The sequence below is a fragment of the Mixophyes fleayi genome, chromosome 3 (assembly GCF_038048845.1).
Source record: "Mixophyes fleayi isolate aMixFle1 chromosome 3, aMixFle1.hap1, whole genome shotgun sequence".
In the NCBI taxonomy this organism is placed as follows: domain Eukaryota; kingdom Metazoa; phylum Chordata; class Amphibia; order Anura; family Limnodynastidae; genus Mixophyes; species Mixophyes fleayi.
In genome coordinates, this window is record NC_134404.1 from 60,120,233 (window position 1) to 60,138,352 (window position 18,120).

Genomic DNA, 18,120 nt, shown 5'->3' on the forward strand with positions numbered 1-18,120 from the left:
TTGTAAAGTATATGATATTTGCTGATGTTTTGGGCCTTTGGGTTAAATCCGGAACTGGATGGCTGAGTGCATTCCACACCTGGAATGGAGTGTTGGGTGCATTCCCCATCCATTGCGGCAGCCAGAATGACTTTCTGAGTGCATTCCCTATCCATTCCGGCTTCCGGAATGGGTGGCTGAGTGATTTCCACACCCGGAATAAAGTGCTGGGTGCATTCCCCATCCATTCCGGCAGCTGGAATGGCTTTCTGAGTGCATGCCCCATCCATTCCAGCTTCCGGAATGGCTGGCTGAGTGCATTCCACACCCGGAATGGAATGCTGGGTGCATTCCCCATCCATTCCAGCAGCCGGAATGGCTTTTTGAGTGCATTCCCCATCCATTCCGGATGGCTAAGGTACTTGCCGACCCATTCCAGTATCCTGAATAAGCCCCTCCAAAATCTTACATGGAGCTCCAGCTAATTTGACTGTGCTATAAACACAGTCAATAATTTTATATTACCCACAATATATTATAATGATTTGCTATGTCAAATGGCTGTTGTGTCCACATCCACACTTCTTTGCTACTGTTTGTTAACCCAACAGCTTCCAAACGCTACTCAGATTAATACCCATAAAAAAACAACTTTACACGGCTGATTTGTTTGTAATTAAAGCAAGCGTACTTTTACACCAGAGACACTTTTGAAATAAATACATATATAGAATGAATATTATTGATTCCACAGACACAAGAGTGGAGGAATTGAACTCAGGTTTGTAGTTTTCTAAGGTGCATTGTTGAACCGCTACGCCAATGTTCAAGTGGCGAAAACAATAGGTTTTTGAAATTGCATAAAATGAAATCATGAGCATCCGCTTCTCTCATGACAAGTTTTTGGATGTTTTGTTAGGGTTAATGTCAATCATTTCACTAGGAACTATTGTAGGCGTAAATCCTTGGTATATGCACTGTAAATCTTTTAAAATTGAAAAGCAGCCCTGTATAATAAGATTTTTATTTATTTTAGTTTATTTTTTGACTGCATTGTTGACAAGGGCTTTTGGGGCCAACTTTGGCTTTGCAAATATTTAATTTGGGGAATAATCCAAAAAGTATTTGCAATCAAAGTTATGTGGGACAGCTGCTTCTCTATGTTGTAGCTGCATACAATTTGAGTTTGCACTTATTATTGGCACCCTGAAGATTTACGTTAAATAAAGTACGACGCCTAGATACAAACACAATTGTCTATTTATAAAACCCAGAAAAGCTGTAATAATAAAATAAGAACAATGAATAAGCGCGGATGCCGATGTTACGGGGAACAATTCGCAATCGAGTACTTTGAATTTAGTTTTATAATTTATGTTGAAATATACATGAAGGTAATATTTGGACTTTGTAATAAAGGTATACTAGTGGATTTGAACTAATGACCTTAGCATTGACAGATGGAATACCTAACTACCACACCATCGTCTAGACCAAATGGTACATATGTTCTACAGTATACATATAAATTGTACACTCATTAAACCATGATCTTTGCACACCACAAACATCTAAGTATATTTTCTAAATATGTTAATTTTCAAAAAAAATTATTTACCATAGTTTGATAACATTATGAAAATATGTCAGATATCTTTTCTACGCCAAATCAAACACACTCGTCCTCTCTAAACGCACCTGTGTGCTCGTAATGCACCGGCGTACTCACTGGCAGATAATTCTGTAATCATAGTGGTGTTTAAAAACGGCTTTGTGGAACTTCAGGGCTGTTGGGAGTATAATGCAGATGGACAAATGCTGGTTCTAGGTTTTTAGACCAGTAACTTTGACAACCTTCATTATGTTTTATGTTTAATTAGCTACCAAAATATTGCTATGTGTTTGATAGCTTGATATCCCATTCATACTGTATGTTTTTAGCTACTTAACTTGGTGCTGAAATGGGTTTACAAACATTTTTGGAGAGTGGGTTTTGGATGTTAGAAGTCAAGTGTTTGTTAACATTTGAAGTTAGATACATTCGTGCACTGTGTATACTTTGAAGAGGGACTGCATCCATACTTCATTAATGTTGTTGTTTTTGTCAATTTTGCTCCCATTTTCTTGCCTTTATTTGTTTCCTGCTCCCCCTCCACAACAGATTTGAGTTGACAGAGGTGTGTATGTCACCGTTTTCTTAAGAAGCAGCTTGCCGTCAGTTTGTGTGGTAAGTATTGAGTGCCACCCAGGTGGTATGTGATGGGGTGTGTTAGGGATTTATCTATGGGTTTCTTTGGTTTTTGGTAGCAAAACCGAAATTTACGTCACTATTTTCTTTACTCTCTTATTCTGTGTTTCACAGTCCCTAACAGTTTAGACCTAACAAACTTTAATGTAACAAATTGGATTTGCACAAGGTCACTTTGGTGTTTGGCACTTACTTCTGTGGGGTTTGTATATGGTGAGGTGGTGTTTGCTCATTCAATAGTTCAGGAGTTATTATTTGTTTTCTAATTTGTTTGAAAATGTGCCTAAATCTTGACTGTACTTTGCCACAACAAGCTGGAAGATGAATCCTCACTTTATTGTAAGTATTGGTTTCATATTTGGAGGCTACAGGGAAAATGCAAAGCTGGAAATGTGTCACCTAGTGTTTTGTTTGTTAACTCCGGCTTTTGTCACACATACAGGTGATCCTGGAGTTGGACTGCAATCTGTTTCACGGGGGGTCTGATCCTCTGCCATGTCCAAACCAGCAACTAGTACAACATCGCCGTCCAAAGGAGCGCGTCTTCAGGCCACGTGTCAGCCTCTCTGAGATGTCGGATGCGGTGGTTGTCCGCCGCTATTGGCTTCCTCTGCATGTGATCTTGGACATCTTGCAAATTGTGCAGCATGACCTGGAGCCAATGCGCAACATGCCGACAACAGTACCGCCTTTGACCAAACTTTTGGCGGTTTTGCACTTCTATACGTCTGGTTCATTCCAGACCACAGTGAAGGTATGTCCCAGGCCACCTTCAGCCGAGTGCTGAAGGTTGTGCTGAGAGCATTCCTGTTGCGGCTCTCCCAGTTTATCCATCTGCCACTCGATGAGGAGTTCCTTGGGCAGATTAAGCTGCAGTTTGCCACCATAGCTGGCTTTCCGCACATCATAGGGGCAGTAGATGGGAAGCATGTGATCTTGGTTCCGGGGAGTGAGAATGCTTTGGTTTTGATGAACTGGAAGCATTTCCACTAAATAAATGTACAGACCATATGTCATCATCATCATCATCAACATTTTTTTATATAGCACCAGCAAATTCCGTAGCGCTTTACAATTGGGAACAAACATTAATAAGACAATACTGGGTAGTACATACAGACAGAGAGGTAAGAGAACCCTGCTCGCAAGCTTACAATCTATAGGACAATAGGAGTTTGAAACACAAGGGCATGTGCTACATCATATTGCACAATGGACCAGCTAGAATGCAAAGGTAAACGTATTGAGTGGGCTGTGTGTGTGGCAATGTTGGTCAGAGGGTTTGTGTCTTGCGTTAGCTGTGTAGAGGGTGGTAATAGGGTAATCTAGGGAGATTAAGATGGTGGTTGAGTAATATCATATGCTTGTCTGAAGAGGTAGGTTTTCAAAGACCATATGTGACCCCTCTCTCCAGATTCGGAACCTGGTTGCAAAATGGGGGGGAGTACCCATTACTCCTTTGCCTTTTGCAATTCAGAAATGTGGCATAGATTGCTTTAGAGGCAAGGGGGTGTCAGGCCACATGGAGATGCTTCTTGGTAATTAGTCTAATTTATTTGCTCAATTTAGTGGTTTTTGTTTTTGTTAATGTAATTTAAATTTATTTCCCTTTTATTTATAGTTGGTCCAACTATACAGTTGTAAAATCAAATTGTCCACATTTGGTTATGTTCATGGTAATGTAGGCCGATTACCCAAACAGACCTAACAGTTAAAGTTAGCTGAAATGTTAAAAAAAAATGAAAATGTTACATGATATTTTTTTGTAGGGATTTGTTAGACGTGCTTATTTTACAATGGATGGTAATTATACAATAATATTACTCACTTACCAAACGATTTACCATTGAGTTAATGTATGACCCGTATTTGAGTATGGTTGCCTATTGACGCTGGTCAGTTGTTACTGTTAAAGTGTATTAATGTTTGTTTATAATGTCTTTCCTCTCATCCTACATAGGAGACAATGCGTATCCCTCCTGCCCTTGGCTCCTCACTCCGATCTTGAACCAACGCACAGAGCATGAAGAAGCATATAACTCAGCTCATGTGGTCACCAGATCGGTCATAGAAAGGGATTTTGGCGTGTTAAAGGCGCTGTCTAGCTGACTTGACCGGTCTAGTGCTGCAGTGATGTACGAGCCGAGGAAAGTTTGCAAGATCATAGCTCTGTGTGTGGTGTTTCATAATATTGCCATCCGGAGTGGGGCTCGTGGATGAGCTTGCTGGGATAGATGAGGAGGAAGAGGATCTGGAAGACACCCCTCGGGAATCAGTGCGTGGGTTCAACTTCAGGCAGTATGTGGTGGGGAGGTATTTTTGAGGTAAAGCAGTTATTGGTACTGTTTCATTTAAGACACCAATGATCTCTGCTGTAATATTGAGCAAGCTAACCCAAAATACAAATCACAAATGTATGAACCCACCAAATGTATTTATAAATATACATGGGATGGTGTCCTAATGCAATTTGTTCCATTTGGCCTTATCGAAAAATCAATGCCAACCTGTAAGTGTTTTAGAAAATGTTTTTAGGATTTCTCTTTAAATGCCTCTAAGTTTAACGACATTCATTTAGCTGAAAAACACCTTAATGTGGTGGATTGCAACTACTGTCTAATGTGTAAACATCAATGTCCTTGTATGGAATGGAAGAGTTAATTTTGAACTGCACGAACATTACACATATGCTGCTTGATAAGCTAATGTATTAAAGGCTACAATGGTCTAGTACGTCAATGGCAAATATGTTTAAAATATATATGTTTCCCTACATGTTGAAGTATTTCTCCAATGCTCCAAGCCTGCTTATATATTTCTTTACTTTGGCCAGATTGTCAGCTCTTCATCCAAGGAACTTTGCCACACAGACCACAGACTTCTTCGCTATGTATTTTGTTGCAAGTATTGTTTCATGTATGTAATCATTAAATCTGAACCTGCAATAGTGTCACCAAACAGTCCCAAACAAGTATATGCTGATTACTACACTGCTGTGCTTCCTCTTGTCATACACAACAATCCATACATAGTGCTTTGGGGCCCATTTTGGCACATGTATACTTGTACAATATATTGATTGCATGTGTGGTTATTTTGTCCTTAGCCACAGACAGACCGTAGCCTAAAAACCCACTCTCTGTAGTGGTTTTTACCTATTTCCCATTATGGTTTTTTTGAAGGTTTGTATGTCTGGTTGCTTGTATTTTGGCCAAGTGTTTTGATTTTGTATGTTGCAAGTTCAACATGGTATGTGAACACAAACCTCTACATTTTGAAATATCCTCTGTAAAAGATTGTCTCTTAAATGTTTGAAGAGTTGCCCAGAACATTTCTTAGCCTAGATCCTTGTCCAAATAACAGGCCCAAAATAGACTTCAGACCCAATTGCCACTTTGTTGAAAATCTGGGACACAGCCAAATGGCAGCCACAAAGCCCACACAATCAATCCAGTTAAATGCCTTTGTGTCAGACGCAAGTTGACCGTCTTTTTGAGTCCGTCTCCTCATTACCTTTAATTCCACTTTGGGACACCAGATAAACTATGGCACTAGCCTCCCTTTTCATTGTTTATTGTCTTTGTAAGATATTTGTGAAATGTTACATATCACCTATATTGCATATTGGTCCAGTCATGCAATGTTCCATTCCAGCCCCACACAGATACACACTTTGTAGCCAACTAAAATGTTTCTGAAGACACACATTGTTAGCCTGCACACACCGGACATGTTTTTGTGACCTTCACAATCTGTGCTCCAAGTAGTTAGGATCCATATTTCAGATTGAATCTTGGTGTCAGAATGTATCACTGCTTTGCAATAGCATTCCCATTGCTAATGGCCTGGGAAAGGGGCAAACCACCAAATTAAGCCACAATCAGAATGGGAATATCTTCCACTCGGATCTGTCAGTGTGTTAGTGAAACTTTGTGGCTTAGTAACACAAATGCCTGCTTCTTTCCAAGTGTTAAACATTATAGCACGATGAGGCAACAATTTCCGTCTACTCACACAGCAGAGTGCCCATCATCTAGAAGGTCAAACAAGCAGTAAGTTATGACCACTGACACACAATCTGTTGCTAGATGTCAAAGCCCATCCCAACCATAGGCCTTTACACCAAAGTGCATGTTAAATTTGCAGCATACACAAAGCTTCGTTTCTGGGGCCTAAGTAGCTACTTGGTGAGTAAGATACCATGGCTGCATAGTCATCCTGGAACCTAGAGGAACTGTGTTATAAAGGACATCATTACCAATATTGCAAATGTGAACTGTGCACGACCAAGTCACAATGCGAAGGAGTGCACATAACTAAATCTTTAAACATTAAAACCAATCAGTACAAAACACATTGGCCAGTCCAAGCACTCCGCCCAAATGTTGACAATGAGAGTTTAAAAAGTCTTAACCTTAATACCAAGCTTAATGTTATTCCCTAAGGATTGCCCTCATAGATTGTAAGCAACGTTTAATTACGGGCAAAACTGACTCAACACCATTTAAGATGTACTTTGGTTCCCCATCTCATCCTAGAGTGTCTGCCCTAGCACACATTAGTCCTGTGAATGCTTAATGTCTGGGTTCAACTCTATATCTGATCTGTGCCCACCGTACTATGTTTGGATATGCATCGCTGTAACACCAACAAATACACTGTAGGTAATGTTTTCATGGTATTCTGAGTCTTCATAGTGGTCACTTATGCTAAATGGGTGACTGTCTGTGTATTATTGAACTGTAAAAACAGACATCAATAAATCTGTTGTTGTGTTTGGCACATTTTCAAATAACTAGAACTAGCTTTGTTTAAATAAACAACTGTAGGGGAGGCTCTGCCTACTGACCTGGCCTCTGTAAAAGTGTAGACATGCAAGTGTTCAGTAATAAACACAATGGGCAGATGCATTCAAAATCCATTAATGAGTAATATTTTTAAAAGATTTGGTATATTTGCCCAACGTCAGACCATTGTGAATTCTCCAAACATTACAGGGTCATTCATTTATTGTGGCAAATTCACAATTCACTGTGTCTTGTATTCTTAGATATTAATTTTCAGAGACACAGCAGACAGTGCGCACACCACTACAGCCTGGGACTCTTTGCAGAAATAACTGCAGATTGGAAGAAGCGCTGGGATGACCCTTGGTCTTAGTTGTTCTGCTAAATTTAGGCCATGTCTGCTGATTAAGTTTGCTTGCAAACAACAGGGTGAATGTGAATGCGGAACACTGGCCGGGTGCCAGACACTGTGCCTTCGCACTATCAAAAAAGGGTAAAGCTTTCTTAGATTTAAGAGAAATGCCCATAATCAGACTAGTACTGATTGGTAGCTACGACTCATGTCCTTGGTGCATACCTGGAATGGAATAAACTAGGCCATTAGTTGCTATAGAACCTGTGATTGATGTTACATTATTGAGAGATAACATATGAAATTTATGAAATCAGCTTGGTTTGAAGTATTTCCATACGTAGCAAGGAACACTGTAGGTTGAACATTCTTTGGTAGGCACCATTTACTCACACAAACTATGAGACCCTGCAACTGGTGTAAAATATATCTGAATTTTGAAGCCATGACCCAGTATGAGCCATTTTCAACAATCCAGCTAATGTCTCTGCCATTCGAATGACACAATTTTACATTATAACACACTACAAACCTGATCCGTTAAGTACATTTGTGCAGACATTTTGAACTTTAGTCTCCTGTCCAAAACCAGGTTTAAATAAAAAGCTTGCCAATTTGATCACTATGTATAAAATAAAGTAATGCATGGCTGCTTTGTCATGTAGGACAGCACGGAATAGTATTTTTACCTAGACTGATATTTAGAGTTGACATTTGTGTGCTAGATGAAAAACAGACAGTATTGAACCTAGGTGCAAAATCAACAAACATTTTAGCATCTTGGCTTTTTCAGATGGTTTCGTCCAGGACACTTAAGTAAATGTCTGGACTTTGTTAAAGAAATCAGGCACTACCAGGCAAACTTTGTAGAGACAATTGCCTCATGGATTCTCTTTAAAAGTCCTACCTTATGTCCATAAGGGTTAAAACTAAACATGTACATGCAACACACAGCCCAGGCAATGAAACCTTGCTATGCACTACAGTTAAGTAGTACACACATCTCGGGAAGTCACAATAAGGGGCAGGCAGGTCTAAATGTCTGGATATTGGTCTCAAATTTGTACATTAAGCATCCATGATACTCATTTTGAAAGGTTATAGTCTACTGTGACATTAGACACTTATCCATGTGGAACAAACTGTTGGAGTGTCATCCTGGATTTTTAGGAATCACGTGTGTACCTTGGAGGTTTGGGATATTGGCTTGCTGTGGATGAATGCTTGGGTATGTGTATTATTTTTCTCCTCATCAGCCGGGGAAGGGGGGGGGGAGAGCATGGGAAAGGAGAAGGGCAATAGCATGGGCAGGGAGATGGGCAAGGGTCTGGAAAAGTAGATGGGCAAGGGTCTGGACAGGGTCCGGTGCAGGGAGGGAGGCAAGAGACTGGGCAAGGAGGAGGGAAGCAAGAGACTGGGCAGGGAGGGAGGAGGCAAGAGACTGGGCAGGGAGGGTGGAGGCAAGAGACTGGGCAGGGAGGGTGGAGGTAAGAGACTGAGCAGGAGGCAAGAGACTGGCCAAGAAGGGGGGAGGCAAGAGACTGGGCAGGGAGGGTCGAGACAAGAGACTGGCCAAGGAGGGGGGAAGGCAAGAGACTGGGCAGGGAGGGTGGAGGAAAGAGACTGGGCAGGGAGGGTGGAGGCAAGAGACTGGCCAAGCAGGGGGGGAGGTAAGAGACGAGTGGTGTTGGGGGGTGGTGAATGAAACAGCTGTGTTATGGGGGGAAATGGCTGAAGGGAATGTGCCGGAGGTGCGTTGGGAGTGGGCATGCAAGAGATCACCCAGGAGTGTTGCAATATTAGTTCACATGGAAATGAGAGTGGATATTTGGGGGGTGAATGTGCTATTGAAAGTCGTGAGTGTGGTATTGAAAGTGGTGAGTTGGTGTTCTATGCGGGTAGAGTGCTTGCTATTTGTGCCACATAAGTGTCCAGTGATTTGGTAATTCTTTCAAAATGTTCGGATTCGAGTGCGAGTGTCTGCACCCTCGATATTTCAGTCTGCTCCCTCTGAGGCTCTTCCACATCACGGCCAGCCACCTCCTCCATCTGTGTAGCAGCCTGGTCTTCACCTTCTGTATATAGAGAAAAAGAAAAGAGAAGATTTAAATTCCAAAGTTTGACCCATAAATTTACATTTAAAAAAAAAAAAGGCACAAGCGTAATGCAGCATGTTAACAGATTTATAATCCAGGAAATTTGCCTACAAACAGCCCTTGCCAGTCCAGAAAAGCTGGCATAGACACGTATTTTGTTAGCAGCTTGCAATGGACCAACATATTAAGACAATTTCTATTCAATGTGTACATTTAATTTCCTAGTATGTGATAGGCAAACATATTTTGACAGTAAAGTTTGACAGAATACACATCCTAAGAGTTGTCACATGTGCAGATACAGAACACAAACATTCACAGACATTAAATTATGAGATGGATCATGTACCTAGGGGAGAGAGCTCTCCTACTTGGGCTGGGCTATAGCCCATGTCAATACCGCCCACCCCAACAATTGCAGCCATTGGAATGTCAACGCTTGCACGCTACTCCATTGGTGTTAATCCCGCCTCCATGGGAGGGCCCCAGCCAGTTGCTCGGGCATGTTGGCGTGCTTTGCCTAATTTACACTTGAGGCGTAGTTTATAGTATGCCCATCTGTGGAAATGACAAAGAATATGCTGGTCAATAGCAGAATAGTACAAAGCATGCAAATTTATAGTGTCCTTTTGCAATTAACACAGCAAAGAACAAAACAAAACAATTTTGAGTATATGTATCAAAATATGTTCACACAAATCACCTGGCATGACCTACCACTACATATCAATCTTCCTCCAAACTAGAAAGGTCATTCCCCTTCCAATGCACCCAAACTGCTTTGGCTCCTGTCTCCTAAAATGTGCTGGTGAACATTTACTTTCCTAAATGATTACTAGAGAAACTCCAGAACATTAATGCAGGTTTGGGATTCAAACTCTCAAACTCTTGACCCCAGTTCTGTGACTTGATGACCTTAGTTTAAAAACCATTTGAAGACTATAGTGGCAGATGTGTTTTTATTATTGCAAAAACATTTGAACCAGCTTGGAAAACCAAGTCCTTAGCTCAGTTTCAGAGATTTCGAAGGACCCATTTGTCTAAGGTCCCATAAGGTGCAAACATTTTACCTACTGTACTATCTATACCTAATCAGTCGTTTATTAACTGGCTGTTTGCAATGTCAGGGAGTCCCAACAAAGGATGATTGCAAAAGTATTCTCATCATCCACAGTATTTGATATTCCTCCAAAATTCCCTAACATGTCCACACAGACTACTGGCAAATTTTAAAATCAGCAATTTTACCACCCGGTAGTATGTTTTGGAGTGTTGGAATCAACACATGCAAATATGGAGAGAACATGCAAACGCCACACGGATAAGGCCAGGGCTCAAACTTCTGACCCCCAGTGCTGTGATTCCGAAGTGCTAACCACTAGGCCACTGAGATATTCAACATCCCTACACCAAAAACAATCATTTGTTACAGGTCATGTGAAGTGGTTTGTGTCTATCATGTTTATCTCCTTTCTTTTGCAGTAGTTAATATTTGTCTATGCTGGCTATGAGAAGTTTTTTAAAAATGTCTGAACACATGATTATCGTACTACTATCATTTATTAAGCTGGTGTTTCTTTGATCAATACCCTAATTTTTTTTTCTTGTTTCCAACAGACCGGGCACGTTGGCAACGGCAGCAACTCTGGGAATGCTGGCAGCCGGTGGTGGTGGAGGAGGAGGAGGAGGATGAAGAGGAGGAGGTGCATGACACCAGGGAGAAGGAGGTGCCGGACACCAGGGAGGAGGAGGCAGAACAGGAGGAGGAGAGGCCAAAGGTGGTTGCGGTGGGCAGCCAAGAGGCGGAGGTCTTGGGAGATAGTAAGTATTTGCATTAAATGCTGGACATAATTGGTTAACATTGAAATGTCCATTATACTTGTAATTATTCCCTGCTGTCACACATGTTAAACCAGTGGACAGAGGTTTTAATCATAATGGGCCTACAATTTTTTTTTTTTTTTTAAAAAATGGCCAGAGGCAGCTAAACACATGGCCACACAGTACAGAGACCACAAGAGCAGAGGGGCCCAATAGGTTTGTCAATTGTCAGCATATTATTCTATTGACTTTTAATGCAATTATAAGCCAATTTGCTTGCAATAAAGAGAGCTAAAGTTTTGTTTGAACACTTGTTTAATAAATAAAATAAGTATTAGCTGAATTTTCTTGATATTTTTCATTGGATTCCTGTGAGTGATTGTGTATGTAGGGCCCCAGTGTAATGCTTTGCCCTGGGGCCTATAATGCTGTTTAGACGAACCTGTCCACGCCCCTCACCCCTGGGCACACCAGAATTTGGTGGCCTTATCAATGTCTAGTGGGCGGCCAAATGCATTTGTAGGCCTAACAGTTTAAAGTAATGTAACAGTACACATTTTTAGTAAGTCCTGTCTGCTTGTAAAATTAGTGTGCCATGGACTTATTTGTTTTTTTAGTTGTTTTACAGCATATGTTGAGCAAGCTTGGCCAGCCCTCCCTCAATCGGCCTCTGAACTCCAGCTCAATATGGAGCGTTACTTAAAAAAAATTAAAAAATGCAAACTTTTTTTTAAAAAAAGAACCCACAAAATTGGAAAAAAAAAATACGGGCATAGGCCTATTTAAATTGTAAATTGTTTATTGTTAAATATTTGTATATAGTTATTTTTTTGTGCTTATTCCCCCCAAAAAAACAAAGTTACGAATCAAAAAGATTGGTGTGTGTGTGTTTTTATTAATATATTACAAATGCACAACATGTGGGTCAAAGGTCAATAAAGAATGGCTATGGATTCCAACAAGACTAACATTTAAGCGACAGATTTTTGACACAACTCAATCATTGTTGCAACATTTAGATAGCCCTACTAATTGTGGCTAACAGCAAATGAAGATATACAAAGTTGGTTGTGTATTTTGTAAAGAAATGCACACTAACATGGGAATAACAGTAACTCCATACACATAAGGCAATGGTCAGGAATCCAACTCATGACACCAGCACAGGGAGTCAGAGGTGCTAAAGAATAAGCCACGATGTAGAACCGGTGTTTGCTGTAGTATTTTGCAAGACAAGAAGATGTTGAAATCACATCCAAGCACAAGCAGTAGCTGATTAAAAAAAGATTTGCATTTGCTGTTTCCATGTGAGCAAAAGGAACATTTGCCCTCCACCACCAATCCACCCCTCCAAAAGGTAGGCCATCCGTAGTAATAGCAGACACATAATTAATGTGCCCTGGGGGCAAGATTCATTAAAAAAGGTACATGGCAATTGCCATACCTAATTAACTAGATCTCCCCAAATTACATGCCATTGTAGTGATAGTCCAAGGTTAACTTCAAGTGTCAGAGCAAAGCCAGTTACACATTGAAGAGAACAACCAAACTGTACACAGACGAGTCCAAGTTTGGGAATTGAACTCATGACCTCAGTGCTGTAAGGCAGAAGTGCGACCCATGCAAACCACCATGCTACTCAACTGCAGTGAGTGTTCTGTTTGGGTAAAGCTGAGTACATCACATAACTTGTAAGCCATAGATCCAGATTAAATTACAAGAGAGTCCCCTATAGACTAACGCAATTAAATAGTGACAGTGTTGCATTCGAGCTTGCACTTACCTGAATGGGTTACCATGGGATGTAGACCCGACCAATGATATTGAGGGCAGGGTCTTGTGTCTTTGTATAGTATGCTGCACTTCCTGGTCTGAGTCACTCGGCTGGCAAAATCCTGTAGGAGAGCACGAGGAGACAGATAAGGATTATTTGATTCTGAAAACTGTATCTTTGTTTTTCTCTTTCCTGGTATCTCTTTTGCTTTGTCTTGTTGTGTATTCCTAGTTGTTTTTCTCTCTATTAAAACTTATTTTATTCCTTTAATCTTTGTGTCCTGTCTTTTTTTCCTCCCCTCTGTTATATCTGTCTCCTCTTTTTTCTATACTCCCGTTTTTCCCCCTTTTTTGGTGTTTTTTGGTGCTCTATCTAGCGGGAGTATGCCCCGTCCTAGAAGGACGGATGTGAGGCCTGCACGTCTCCGCACCAGCTCCCCAGACGATGTCTGTCAACATCTTGGGGATGGGGGCACAGTCGCGGGGGATAGTGGCGTCTCCGGGGGGCATGGTCAGTGCCCCCCGTCGGCGTGGTACTTCATTGGTGGCTGGTGGTTCTCCTACCTGCTCGGGGACCTGAGGCATAAGGAGGTCCGTCCGGCATGGCTCGGCGGTTCCCCCCCTCTCCCTCCCTATAGATATGCAGGGCAGTTCCCCCCCCCCTCTCCCTCCCTATAGATATGCAGGGCAGTCCCCCCCCCCCTCTCACTCCCTATAGATATGCAGGGCAGTTCCCCCTCCCTCCCTATAAATATACAGGGCAGTTCCCCCTCCCTCCATATAGATATGCAGGGCAGTTCCCCCTCCCTCCCTATAGATATGCAGGGCAGTTCCCCCCCTCCCTATAGATATGCAGGGCAGTTCCCCCTCCCTATAGATATGCAGGGCAGGTCCCCCCCCTCTCCCTCCCTATAGATATGCAGGGCAGTTCCCCCCTCCCTATAGATATGCAGGGCAGTTCCCCTTCCCTATAGATATGCAGGGCAGTTCCCCCCCCTCCCTATAGATATGCCGGGCAGTTCCCCCACCCTCCATATAGATATGCAGGGCAGTTCCCCCTCCCTACAGATATGCAGGGCAGTTCCCCCTCCCTATAGATATGCAGGGCAGTTCCCCCCTCCCTATAGATATGCAGGGCAGTTCCCCCTCCCTATAGATATGCAGGGCAGTTCCCCCCCTCCCTATAGATATGCAGGGCAGTTCCCCCTCCCTCCATATAGATATGTAGGGCAGTTCCCCCCCTTCACTTACCTGTAGCTGTGCTGGCCAGCGTCACTTCTCAGATCAGCAGACAGGAAGTGAAGATTTCCTGTTTTCTGTCTGCTGCACAGCAACAGGCAGCCTAGCAATTCGCTGCCTGTTGCTAACCACTGACCACCAATGCTTTGGATTGTCGAGACCTCCACCCCCCTCCCGCGGCGACCCTCTGTGGAACAAAAATAAAAAAATTAATGAAAGAAAAAAAATACCCGCAGCGTTGCACCCCCCGGGACCCAGTGCCCCAGGCTGCAGTCTGATCAGCCTAGTGGTTGATCAGGCCCTGCCCACTCCTCCAGTAAACAATGCTACACTGGATCTTTACACTGATGCTTCGGGTGCACAGGGTTTTGGGGCTTACCTCCATGTGCAGTGGTGTGCAGAGGCGTGGCCTGAGTCATAGCGTAGAAGTAGGTTGGCAAAGAACATGGTCGGGTTAGAGCTATTCCCGATTATTGTTAGCATTGAGCTGTGGGCGGTTGCCTTAAGGGGCATGCACATTGTTTTTTGGTGTGATAACCTAGGGGTAGTCCAGTCCATAAATAAACAGAGCGCGTCCTCCCCGCAGGCTATAGCTCTGCTGCGTCACCTGATACTTCGGTGCCTAGAGCAAGAAATAACATTCAATGCACGTCATGTCCCCGGGATTAAAAATGAAATAGCGGATGCTTTGTCTTGCTTTCAGTGGGGGAGATTTCGTGAGCTGGCCTCTCAGGCAAATGGTATAGGCATTGCCTGTCCCTCTTGTGTTTGGCAGATCATCGCGCCGGCATAAGAGGTTTGCCGGAATGCGGCCTAGCACAATCTACATTGTAGCGGCACCAAGGACCAGTCAGAGGCAGGTCAGCGGGATGCAGTAATGAAATTCATGTGGTTGAGGTATAACGAGGGCGCTTCCCAGGCGAGCATGTCATCTTCCCTGGCGGGTATTTCGTTTATGTCGCGTCTGAACGGCAAGGTGAATGTCACTAAGGGTTTTTTGATATCCAAAGCGCTTAAAGGGTGGGCGAAAGCGAGGCCGATCACAACAGAGACGTGGCACCCGATCACTTTACAGATATTATCTCAACTTATGCGGTCCCTGCGGAGGTAGCAAGGGATGAGTATAAGGTCATGCTTTTTCGGTCTGCTTTTAGCCTTGCATTTTTTGGGGCTTTCAGGGTTTCGGAGTTGGTTGGGCAAGCAAAGACTCATGTCCCCACAGGGTTGCTTACTAAAAACGTGTTCATACGTGAAGATCATCTGAGCTGTAAAATAGCCATTTCTAAAACGGATCAGGGAGGAAGAGGTTGCTGGTTACAGATGCAGGCCCAAAAAAAATAAAGAGATATGTCCAGTAGAATTAACCACCCATTTTATTCAAATCAGGCCCGTTAACCCAGTTTTTCTAGTACACAAAAATGAAGCGCAGCTGACAAGATATCAATTTAATGCGGTTCTGAAGCACGCGGTTAAGTTGCTAGGGTTTAAACCCTTCTTTTTACAGTTCTCACTCTTTTAGAATTGGAGCAGCCACCTCCGCGGCTTTGGCGGGGTCATCAAGCATTGGCTTGTTGTTGATTTTGTTTGTTTTTCATTCCTCCGTTTGGCTTTTTCTTATTATTGTTTGTCACTGTCAAGTATATCTAGACCTACTACTTTGCAGTACCTTTTGTTTGGTTCCTTCTACCCCCTTCCCGGTTACTCAAGGCTTATCTGCTCATCGCGTTGAGCGAGGTCGCGGAGGGATTTCTCCCATTTTTTTTCTCCGGAGGCCTGATTAATAATTGTGCCTCTGGGGTTTGTTCGGGTTTTACCTCCGTGTGAGTAACTTACCCTTACCCAGACCCATTTCTCCCCGTTTTCTGTTTTCTTTTGCCAGCTATGCTCCATGCTCCTCTGATGGGCTGCCTTTGTCAATCCCTATGTGCACCTTGGTGCTGTGTGTGATGGTCAGGTAAATATTGCAGTACTTAACACTTATCTCTTTTTCAGATGCTGTGATAACTGCGAGAAATATTTGGATCATCGGGGACTCTTACATATTCTGGGCAGCTAACCAGACGGGGGTTCAGACGAGGTTTACCAGTATGGGGAATAGCCGGGTTTATTGGTTAGGTAAACGAGGTTTGGTTTGGAGCAATCTATTGCCTTGGTTGAGAAAGCTGATAGAGCCCCCGGTGTTCTAGTTATACACTTAGGAGGGAATGATTTGGGCAAAGGTAAATCCCTAGACCAAATTATTCAAATGAGAGAGGACTTGCATTATATTAAGTCTACATGGCCGACAATCATACTTGGCTGGTTCGCTATGATCCCAAGGCTGTCTTGGAGATCTACAATCCCGTTAAAAAAGATTCTTGTGATGGCGCGGAAGCTTAATAGTGCACTTCGAAAGGTAGTTATGTCCCTCGGTGGATTTGTGGTGGATCACCCGGTGATTAGAGCAGATAGGGTGAGTCTCTATAGGAGAGACGGTGTGCACCTCTCAGACAAGGGGTTGCTTACTTTTATGGAGAGCATTTGGTTGGAGTTGAGGAGAGTGCTCGGTTTAGAAGGTGGCGGGCTGCTTTGCCCCTAGGGCAGCAGCATGGGAGGAAGGCACTGCGATCAGTGGCTGATATATACGGCTCTATCGTGATTGGCCGCAGGTATCTGTCCCCTTACAAGGCAATCACTAACTCTTGTCCGTTCTGTGGGTAGGGGCCTCGCCCGGCTCAGTGAGGAAGGGGGAGTGAGTAGTGAGGTGAGTACAGTTTACTCTGACGCCAGGTTAGGGCCGGCCAAGCAGTGGGGTTATGAGAGAAGTGGGTGGACTTAAGGCTATATTGCCATGTCCACGCTTGGTTCTGGGTATCGCTGGAGCTGATCCGCAGTGCTCTTTTTCCGCCACCAGGTTTAATTAGGTTATAATAAAATACGTCAGTTTGCCACTTTACTCAGGTCACCGTGTCTTTATTTTATATAAGTGGGTTATTCTTATTCAAGGTATGGTGAAGGTGATGAAGGGCATACACAGTGAACTATTTACTAGTTTTGCAGGCAATGTTGCATTTAACTTCAAGGATCCTGTCCCCTCCAAATCTCCACTCCCTCTTAGGCCATTCCTAGCAATAAATGTCAGCATGCACGTAATAATGTGCATGTGAACTGTGGGCCATGATGCTTTATGAAAGTTCAAACATTAACATTGTCAGCTATGAAAAAAGGAGCTTGCCATAATAAAGTTGCAGTAGATTACAATACATGTTAAATGTGAGGCCAGATGTGACATTGTGGTCGAGCGTGTAGGACAAAGTTAAAAATAAAATTAAAAATTTGGGGCAAGTTCCTGTGTTGTTTCTTAGATGAATGATTAAAGTCCACAATCTGCACACAGATGTTATGGGTATGCCCAAAGTGCTAACCACTGAGCTACCGGTGAGATTCCTATTTTGTATGTAATTTGTATGCATAAAGAAGAGTACTATTAACTATCACATTCCTCTGTAGCACACATGCTGTATTGTTGCTCTTCTCCATGTGTTTTTTAAATAGCAGTTTGTGTTAATGGTTAGTTACTCCACCTTCCAAAAAGGCAATCATAAGTTTTAAACCAGACTCCCACCCTTTATCTGTGTGGAGGTTGGAAGCCCTCTCATATGTGTGTGTATCGTTTATAGAAGAGTATGCTATGCATTTTAAAAATGATCCAGATGGAATTATAAACCTACATATATTATTAGAGAATCTTTATGCATTTTATTTTAATCTAGCGATGTACATGCATTTTCCATACTATAGGGCCACTTGAACTCCAAATCACACAAGCCCTTCTGCAATTTGTGT

General features: G+C 42.7%; 1 protein-coding gene and 1 long non-coding RNA gene across 3 annotated transcripts in view; one reads left to right on the forward strand and one right to left on the reverse strand.

Moving 5' to 3' along the window:
* The window catches only part of LOC142143592 (alpha-1,4-N-acetylglucosaminyltransferase-like), a 292,621-nt gene that overhangs the window by 151,647 nt on the left and 122,854 nt on the right, over positions 1-18,120 (forward strand). The gene's annotated exons all lie outside the window — the stretch shown is intronic.
* On the reverse strand, positions 8,961-13,169 carry LOC142142650 (uncharacterized). Its single transcript, XR_012689259.1, has 3 exons — positions 13,067-13,169; positions 9,812-10,020; positions 8,961-9,441 (listed from the first exon to the last, which is right to left on the reverse strand). It is a non-coding gene; the product is annotated as an uncharacterized LOC142142650 (long non-coding RNA).